The sequence below is a fragment of the Felis catus genome, chromosome F1 (genome assembly GCF_018350175.1).
Source record: "Felis catus isolate Fca126 chromosome F1, F.catus_Fca126_mat1.0, whole genome shotgun sequence".
In the NCBI taxonomy this organism is placed as follows: domain Eukaryota; kingdom Metazoa; phylum Chordata; class Mammalia; order Carnivora; family Felidae; genus Felis; species Felis catus.
The window spans coordinates 29,281,616-29,291,505 of record NC_058384.1 but is presented as its reverse complement, the minus strand read 5'-3'; the positions used below and the strand labels follow the sequence as shown (position 1 = coordinate 29,291,505).

Below are 9,890 nucleotides of genomic sequence, written 5' to 3'. Positions count from 1 at the left end.
TCCTGCACAGAAAAGTTGCTTTGCAGTTTGGGACTAGAGCTACCAATCCCAGAACCTGTCACCAGGCCTCTCACTTTGCACCTCTCGCCTCCAAGGGAGGGAAGCATCCTCAACAGTCTCCAGGGTCCCTGACAATCCCCTGCCGCTGAATCACCACTGCTACAATGGCCCATGGGTACACATCCGGGCCATTCTCCTGCCTCCCTGCTTGTAGTGACCTCATAAACCCGTCCTTTTTTTTTTTTTTTTTTTTTTAAAGACAGTCCCATTTTCATCTATGAGATCAGTTGAACGTCCCTTTTCTGCCACTTACCAGTAGTCACGGGTTCTTGTTCACGTCAGAAACCCTCGGTTAGCATCGGTTTCCAAATCTGCAAAATTGGCAACAAATAATACTTCTTGTGCCTACCTCACGAGGCCACTGAGATGATCAAAGCCTTGTGGGAAAGGCTTTGAATATTTAAAGTGAGCCGACAGCATCACCCTAGAACAAGGTGCTTATGTATCAGGACATTGTCTGGTCTTCACACATCTTCTTTAGATCGGAACATTGACCTTCACAGCACGTTGTCAAACTGCTGTCCTGGCCGTCTGCTGGAAGACGAGCTGACTGTCAGCCAGGAGAGCAGGTCAGGCCCTGGGAAGCAGACTCTGGGATGGAGAGAAGCTTGCAGGCGTTTTTTGGGGGGTGCTCTTGGGAACAACACCTGGGAACGGGAAGGGAAGGAAGCAGAAAGGGGCAGAGTGAGAAGGCGAGCTGTGATGCTATCTCAGCGCAGTCCTCAACCAGTCCTACAGAGAACTAGGGTGACCCTTCTAAAAAAAAAATTTTTTTTTTTATCTCAGAGAAAGAGAGAGCACGTGCGTGAGCAGGAGAGAGGGGCAGAGGGAGCGAGAGAGAGAATCTTCGGCTCCATGCTGAGCCCCACCCCTCATGTGGGGCTTATCATGAGACTCCTCATGGGGCTTGATCCCATGACCCTGGGATCATGGCCTGAGCCCGACATCAAGAGTTGGATGCTCAACCAAATAAGCCACCCAGGCGCCCCTAGGGTGACTGACGCTTGCAGCTGCTCGAGTTGGAATGAGGAGGCCATACCTTTATTCTCCTATTTGAGCAGTCGATGAGTTCAGGCCTTCCAGGGAAGGGGTTTTCTTCCGCAGAGACAATTGCCTGGGAGCAGCTGGAGTCTGCCAGCTGGGAGAAGGAGTCCTCTGTCACCCGAAAGGGGATCTGGTTGGTGCCTGTTACAAGGCCCACCACCCTGATCTTTTGCTTTGCGTTGTTTACTTGTGGAATATGCTTAGTACATTGTCCTGCTGGTAATATGCGTTGATTCTCTGTGGGGCCTTCAGAAATTATCTCGGAGTTAGAACACCCATGCTCCGGAGATGATTCTGCCCTTGTCTGCATTACCATCTTTAACAGACTGAGTGTGGGAGGTCCCTGGTAAAAAGTTCTCTGTCTCTGTCTCTCTCTCTCTCTCTCTCTGGGAATACCCCAAGATCTGCTTCTTAAACCATCCTATCCCACTTCCCCCAACGGTTAGACTTCACCCTTTGGACCACCAATGCTGGAATTCAGACTTCACATCCATGGTGTAAACCATGCCTCGCTTCTCTCCCACCCAGTCCAGGCTCCGGGACTCCAGCCCCAACCAGAGCCCCAGGCTCCCTATGTAGTTGTTAAGGGAAGCTGGACACTGCTAATCTACCATGTGCCTTAAACTGTCACTCAACATCTCTTCAACTATAAAACAAGTAGTTCTGTCCTTTCCATTGTTATCTCAAAATTACTGGGTTTAGCAATCAAGCCAGGAAGTGAGAATATATGTTGTATGTGTGTGAGTGTGTGTTTAATGTATGTGTGTGTGTGTTCATTTCATAGGCATGGATTTGCTGGATGCATAGATGGATGGGTATGTGTGTCTCACAGCTTGGATGAATTCTACGAAATAGTCCACAGTCTGCATTTTCCCCACCACCATGTTTCACTTGTATGTCTTTTGGGAACACAATCATTATCGTGGAATAAATCGCTAGTAGAAAATTTTACCAAGAAATTTTGATAAATACAGCAGATGAAGGTGAAGTCTTGGTACTCTAACTGGAACATAGTAGTTTCTCTAAAAGATGTCTGTAACCTACCACCTTACCCTTTCAGTACCTAAAACCCAACTTTTCATTCATTCATTCATCCATTCACTCAATAAGCATTGAATACCCACTGGCAGTGACGCTGTGACCACAGTCCTTGCCCCAAATAGCAACCAGATGTCTTCATGCAGATTCAAACATGATCACAAGATGATGAATTTAGGCTGTACGTAGAGTAACACTCTTCTTTTTTATGTGTATGTTTTAGTGGTCTATCTTTTCAAAGATGCTCAGTTTTTCTTATGAGAAGTGTATGTAAATGTGTATCCAAAAAAAAAAAGTTTTCCCCACATACTCCCAAACATAGTAGCCAGTAGGCTACTTCAGTCCACAGGGAAAACCAATTTTGTCCTCTTAATTCACTTTCCGACCCATGTTATGGGGTTGTTGTGTAACAAAAGTGCTTAGCTAACAGTACCTCTACACTGCATTTTTCATTTTCAAAGTGGTTCCATAGCTGTTAACAAATGCAAGCCTCCCATAAACCTTGGTAGGTAAGCTAGACCGTATTAAACCCGTTATATTGAAAAGGAACCCAAGGCACAGAGAAGGTTGGGGGATTATTTAAGATCGCTCAGCTTGTCATTTAAAATAAAATACAAAAACAAAACTAAATCTGGTGCCCAGCTCTCTTTCCGTTGAAAATGGTGTCTATTTTAGAGTTTTTCATAGTAGATGCATTTTTATGACCTCGAATTACACATGCCACAATCCAAGCCCACCCCCCGCCCAACAACCTGACAGCAAATATCTCAGCTTGTCTGTAGCCTGTGTGATTAGTAGCTAAAGTGACTAGTGGCGTGTATCAATTCATATGAATCACTGATTAAAGAGGACTGCTATGAATCCAGGGTCTCAATTTGTTAAGCCTCAGGACACAATTCAAGCTGTCCGTAATCTGGCCTACTTGCTACTTGTTACTAATTGCTTGGACTTTTGAAATTATTTTATATTTTGAGGAGTAGTTTTAAATTCTCTTGGGTATCTTGAAACGTCCTGTTATAGGCAGCAGATAAGTATTTGCCTCTCAGTATCATCCCTTCTTGGCTTTAGTGCACAAGAAGAGCATCATCTTAAAACCTCAAGAGGGGACATTTTTAGCCAGCAAACAGGAAGCAGGAAGAACTTTCCCTCGCCCTGCGCCTCTGGTACATGCTGAACTCTGCCTCCCCCGACAGATGCCTCAGACACCAGAGCAGCAGAAGAAGGAGTGGGGAGGTAAGTGAAGAGGCTGTGGGGCCGGTTCCTGCAACCTTTTCCTAGCCCCTGCGCTCACCTCCTCTAGAAAGCTCTTCCTGATAAAGTACACTCCTTCACCTTAAACTACTCCAGCCTTTCCTCTGGAAGTGACCACAAAAAGCCCATACTATGATAGCAAATTAAAAAAAAAAGAAATGGGCAATAAAACTACATGTGCAGATTTATTTGTATCACATAACTTACAAGATAATCCTAAAGAAGGTATTTGAAACCTCTGATATAATTTTGTCTTTATAAATTCAAATGCAAATGATGTACCAACATACCCTAAACAGATACGTGTGCTCACATGGAAAAATGCTAGAAGGATAACTGGTACAATATAATATTAATTATTCTTTCGTGTTAGGATAACGGGTATTTTCTAAGTTCTCTGTACCGAACATGGATTATTTTTGATACTAAGAAAAAACATTACTTATAAAAAAAAGTATTCCTTAAAAAAAAAGTATAATCTTGGGTGGCTGGGTGGCTCAGTCGATTAAGTGTCTGACTTCAGCTCAGGTCATGATCTTGCAGCTCAGGGGTTCAAGCCCTGCATCGGGCTCTGTGCTGACAGCTCAGAGCCTGGAGCCTGCTTCCGATTCTGTGTCTCCCTCTCCCACTCATGCTCTGTCTCTCTCTCTCTCTCTCAAAAATTAATAAACATTAAAAAAACAAGTGTAATCAAAAATCTATCATATTCATGTATATATGCCCTTTTTTAAAGATCAGAATTGGTTGCACAACAATGTGAATGTATTTAGCAGTATGCCACATTGTTGTTGTTGTTTTAAAAGAGAGTAAAGAAATAGAGTATGGGTGAAGCCCTTTTCTATGAATGAAGTCTATAAGCTTTAGAAAAATTAAAAGGACCAGAAGAATTGCATTAAAATGTTACATGATTCCTTTTCTTTTTCCTGAGTGGTGGATTGCAGCTAATAGCTATTTTAATCTTCATTACTTTGTTTAGTTTCTTAATGTGCACGGGATGATTAATATTAAATTTAAATTAAAAATAATTAATTCCATGATTTCAAAAATACTGAATAAAAATAGTGACTACGTACGTAATGAGCATGGGATGATTACTATTAAATTTAAAATAATTAATTCCATGATTTCAAAAATACTAAATAAAAATAGTGACTACGTATATCAGTTTGTCCTTTTTGACACGTTGTTTTATATTTATTTGCACGTGGTTTCATGTGCAAATTTCATGTCCTCAAGGGGACTGCAGATTTCCGGGAGGTCTTCCCGTTGTTTTGCTGTCTTTAGAGTATTTTATGCATATTAAAGTGTGCATGTTCATGAACGACACTCTCATCCACCCACATAAAGGGGAGGGGAGCCTGCTCTGACCATTGCATTTCTTCTGCAAATGTAAATATCTGATCATAAGACTATGTAAAACATCTGAAATCCGTCAAAAACACGACAGACGCGCAGGCCACTTTTATTGTTATCACTGTGCTCATTATGGGTCTGAAAGCTCATCTATGTTCATTTTGAGCAGGGTTCCCATCCTTTGTCTCCAGGCACAGGCCACACACTGAGCTGGCATCCTTGCTGTGGGAAGAACAAAGCAATTTACCGTTATTGGCAAGTTGGCCAATTTCATCATTAATCGATCATTCGCTTTTTCCAGTGGGGTCCTGAGGTTTTCCTCTAGGGAGCAGAGGGAGAGAGCAGGATTTGCTCGGTTGGGCATGGCAGCAACAGCCTGTGAAAGAAATTTTCAAGGTATTCCATCAATAAAGGAAGGTCGCTTGCCTTTGCAGCAGCATGCATTTCAAACCCAAGGAAAATCAGGCTTAGGATTTCCATCAAATTTGGCTTTCAGTGGAAGTTTTTGTTACTAACGCCCTGACTCTGCTGCAAATGCTTCTCCCAGAGGGATGTGGCATGATTCTCATGATTTTCGTACTAGAGGAAAGGGGACCAGAGGAACACGGAGTGCCCTGTCCCCTCGACCACTTGGCCGTCACCACAGACTCGTCCTCAGCTGTCACATTATGTGGAGACAGCAGGTTGGAGAAGGAAGCAACTCCTGATCCAGAATGCCAAGAGCTGTACTGAGATACAGACAGTATCTCTTTGCTCCTTTTTTTTTTTTTTTTTTTTTTTGCCACGAGCCCCAAGCTCTGTAGAGCATCGATAAGGGAACACAATGGACAAGAAGTCAGGGCCCACAGGGTAACGGGATTTTGAACCTCAGTCATTGTTAAATTTACAAATCACTCAAGTGACTCTTTTAGCTAAAGATGGAGGGAAGAAATGGGTTTTTTGTTTTTGTTTTGTCTTTGTTTTGAGAGAGACAGCACAAGCAGAGGAGGGGCAGGGAGAGAGGGAGGGAGAGAGAATCCCAATCAGGCTCTGTTCTGTCAGTGAAGACCCCAATGCAGGGCTCGAACCCAGGAGCCGAACTGCGAGATCATGATCTGAGCCAAAATCAAGAGTCAGATGCTTAACTGAATGAACCACCCAGGTGACCCCAAGAAATGAGATTTTGACCCATTTTGGACCCATAATGCCTCTCAGGAGGAAAGATTCTTCAGAACAGTCTTGTTCCCCTATCAGTCGTATTCCAGACAAAGACCCTAAGGAGGGAGACACCACATGGCCCTCAGTGTCGATCATCATGTGCTGTATCAGAAACACAGGTGGCTGGTCTCCTTGCACAAGCGGCCAGATCACTACCTTACTCTGCCTCCTTTTTCTAATCAATGACAATAGCGCATGAAATATAGCTGAGTTTTCTAGTCACTCCTATAGAGGACTAAAGAAATAGGGGGAGGGGCACCTGGGTGGCTCAGCCAGTTAAGTATCCGACTTCGGCTTAGGTCATGATCTCACGGTTTGTGAGTTCGAGCCCCGCGTCAGGTTCTGTGCTGACAGCTCAGAGCCTGGAGCCTGCTTCGGATTCTGTGTCTCCCTCTCTCTCTGCCCCTCCCCCTCTTGCTCTCTGTCTCTGTCTCTCAAAAATTAATAAATGTAAAAAAAATAAAATAAAAAAAAAGAAAGAAGGCGAAAATGTATTCATGCTACTTTCAACTCCTTCCCCTAAGAAACACAAAACTACCGCAACAAAAATCAAAGTATCTTCTCTATGTCACTTTTAATTCCTTATGTCATCAACTCAAGCCAATTTTCATTATCGTAATGGAGGGAACCAAGTCTTCCCCATAATTTGCCTCTCCCAAAGAGCCCAAGTCAGCTTTCTGTGGTCCTAGCACAATGGATGCTTACAAAGTTAACGAAAACTAGCATGTGCATAACATATTTTAATCTTCACAGCACTTTTCCATCTGGGCACATCTTACTGTGTCCTGCTGAGCTCGTAGCAGGAAATTGAAGCCCCAAGGGGTTGACTTGTCCTGTATCATAAAGTACGACAGAGTTGGAACCAGAACTCAGGTTCTACTTTGGCTTGTGATTTGAGTTTCCTACTTTGAAAATACAAAAGTGGTGCGAAGGTAATGCTGGGGCTGATTGAACTAAGAAGTTATTTCAAGACTTGGGGAAGCAGGTTCTGAAAGTGTCCAAAACATCTTCCCAGAATCAAAATAGGGAAAGAAAGATGAGTTCACATATATGAAATGAGCTATCTCAGTCATGGATCTGAGAGAGTTCAGACTTCCTAAATACAACGTCCATACCTCAGTTGGGGATCCCAGATGGAAAGGCAGATGTCTCAGACATCCTGGTAGATGTTTTGGGGACAGTGAAACAAACATGTCAAAATGGATGATTGTACTTTTTATGTGTTACACCTGACTCAGAGTAGTTCTGGCATGAATTTCCCAAGTTAGTTAATGTCAGTGGAAATCAACAAGGATGCCACTCTACCAAGCTAGGAACGCCTAAAGTACCACAAGCACCCTTCCCATAAAATAATATTAATACATTTAATAAAACATTCATTAAAATGTTATTCTCTAATTTCCTGATAGAATGCATTCTATCAGAATGCAAAGATTCTCTTCCTGACCCAACTCTAGGAAGACTCCTCTGAACCCTCTTCTTGACGAGGCCTCAATCTTAGATTTGAACAAACACTAACATAAGTTCTAACAGTTGCAGGCTACATTCCCAAGATGACTTCAGTCCCCCTTAAAGTACCTGCCTGAGGAAAATGCAAGACTGCCGAAAGAATTTGCCATTTGTTCCAGCCAACACCTGAAGACAGGGGCCCGTCTCCCCGTCACTGTGGGAGAGGAGGGACCTAATGGCATAAACACCAGTTGGCAAACCCAGATGGGTTTCACATGGACCAACTTCCCTTCCTTGCGTTTTGAAATGTTTCACTCCTCTGACTTTACTGAGCCCATCTCCCTTCACCCCTCCCTTCCCATTCTCCCGTTAAAATGTCCAGTCACAGGGCGCCTGGGTGGCTTGGTCGGTTAAGCGTCCGACTTCGGCTCAGGTCATGATCTCACGGTCCGTGAGTTCGAGCCCCGCGTCGGGCTCTGTGCTGACAGCTCAGAGCCGGGAGCCTGTTTCAGATTCTGTGTCTCCCTCTCTCTCTGCTCCTCCCCTGTTCATGCTCTGTCTCTCTCTGTCTCAAAAATAAATAAACGTCAAAAAAAATTTTTAAAAAAATGTCCAGTCACCTCTGTACAGATCGAAGATGAGTTCAGTTCAGGCTGGACTCTTTTCCCTATTGCAATAGCTATTACTGAGTAAATTCTGTCCTTCCCACTTTAACTAGTATCCAGCTTTGTTTATCTTTGACAGAAGGGAGCTTCTGCCTGGCTACCTCTGTATTTCCAACGTTAGTGCAGTGTTTGTTCGCAGCGCCTGCTCAATGGGTATTTGTTAAAAGAATGAATGAACACACACAGCATTCACTGTGGAGAATTCATTGAGAACTCGGTCCACAAAACCCATTCACGTCGTCCGCAACCCCTGATGTTTTATTCCTTTCCCATGTGGACTCAGGAGTACATTCTGCTTGTCAGCTTTCCCAGAATGCCACCCCACAGGGTGACTTCTGCCCAGGACTGGACTGTCAGACGTATCTTGACTGGCCTAACCGTTCTTTTCCTTCCTCTGAACACATGCTTTTCTAAGACATCCATCCCATCTCAAGCGTGGCCTCTGAGAGAATTTGCAGAGAGAATAGATTTACCAGCATTATAACTCGCTCAAGGTTGTGGGTTCCAAATTTGAAGCTGAACTTGAGCTTCTCTTGGTTCAGGTTGCAGTGAGCACTGACAAAAATACGACCTCCTAGTTCAAGAATAAAGGCCCCAGGGGTTTCTTTAGCTATCAAGTTGCTCTTACAAAGGAAGATTCTGACGAGGCAAGTGTAAAACAATCAGAGTCCAAAGGATTTAATTTCTCTTAAAATATTTGATGGAGGAGGCATTTATTTAGCAACATGTATGTGGAGTCTCACTCACCTCAAAATGTTTGAAAAAGAGATGAAGATATTTTTCCAATACCACGATGTGGCTCGGTCCTCTCTTCCTTTTCCTCTTTGAAGAGAGCCTGAAAAATGGCACTAAATATTCCCAGGCCAACTTCCGTACCACTTGAATATGACCATTATCCCAGATAAGTTTGGTTCAGGACACAGTAATGAAGCAGAACTTACTAAAAAAACAACAAAAGCAGCAACAAGAAAGAATAAAATTTTAAATCGCCTAAATTCCTCAGCAGTGCTCTAATTTAACACGGATCTGGTGAGAACCTGGAATACGTATAGTTTCTTTGAAATACTGTTTGTGGAAAAAGGTGTTGCCTATAGCTATAAATATTTCTTATTACCATCTCAGAAACTTCCAGAGGACCCTGGCCTGTCCAGCCAAATACGGGATTCTTCTGTGTTCGGAACTATCATTTACCTTTACGCTTTTACTGCCTGGAATGTTTCAGGGAAATGTTATGAGGCTCCATGTGCTCTCTGGGCTCCAGCACATCACCCTCTTTCCAACAAGTAAGAAAACACACAACTATGCTTAAGATTGAACCATGAGATACAGAAGAGAGAGAAACGGTCTCTCCCCACAAGACGTTTATAATCTGGGATTTGAGATAAGAGTTATGCAGTTGAAGGAATTTGTATACAAGACCAAAATAATAATAATAATAATATAAATAACTAATATTTATCATGTCCTCACTTGTGAAAGGGATTGTTCTAAATGCTTTACATGTATTCTATCATTTTCTTCTGACAACTGTCCTATCAGACAGATGTTGGTAGCATCCCCATCACACAAGAGAAAACTTCAACAGGATAGGTTAAAGGCTTTGCCCCAAGTCACACAGCTGGATAGTGGTAACACTCAGATTCAAGGTCAAGGCAGGTAGTTCCAGAGCCCGAATGCCACTCCTCTTCCTACGACTGCCTTCAAACACGTGTATGCTCCTGTAAAGGTTAATATATGTATGTGTTCACAGAGAAACATCTACGTGACCATTACAGACTCAGAGCAGGGCTTGCCAATTCAGTCCAGATAGAAACCTTACTTCAATGTCTGCCA

The 9,890-nt window shown here is 43.1% G+C and overlaps 2 long non-coding RNA genes across 2 annotated transcripts; one reads left to right on the top strand and one right to left on the bottom strand.

Annotated features, from left to right (window-relative positions):
- The first annotated feature begins 292 nt into the window (after positions 1 to 292).
- LOC111558395 lies at positions 293 to 7,892 on the top strand. The gene is made up of 3 exons (XR_002739271.2): positions 293 to 629; positions 3,211 to 3,375; positions 7,477 to 7,892. It is a non-coding gene; the product is annotated as an uncharacterized LOC111558395 (long non-coding RNA).
- On the bottom strand, positions 4,840 to 9,429 carry LOC111558396. The gene is made up of 2 exons (XR_002739272.2): positions 8,805 to 9,429; positions 4,840 to 4,968 (listed from the first exon to the last, which is right to left on the bottom strand). It is a non-coding gene; the product is annotated as an uncharacterized LOC111558396 (long non-coding RNA).
- Positions 9,430 to 9,890: the final 461 nt, after the last annotated feature.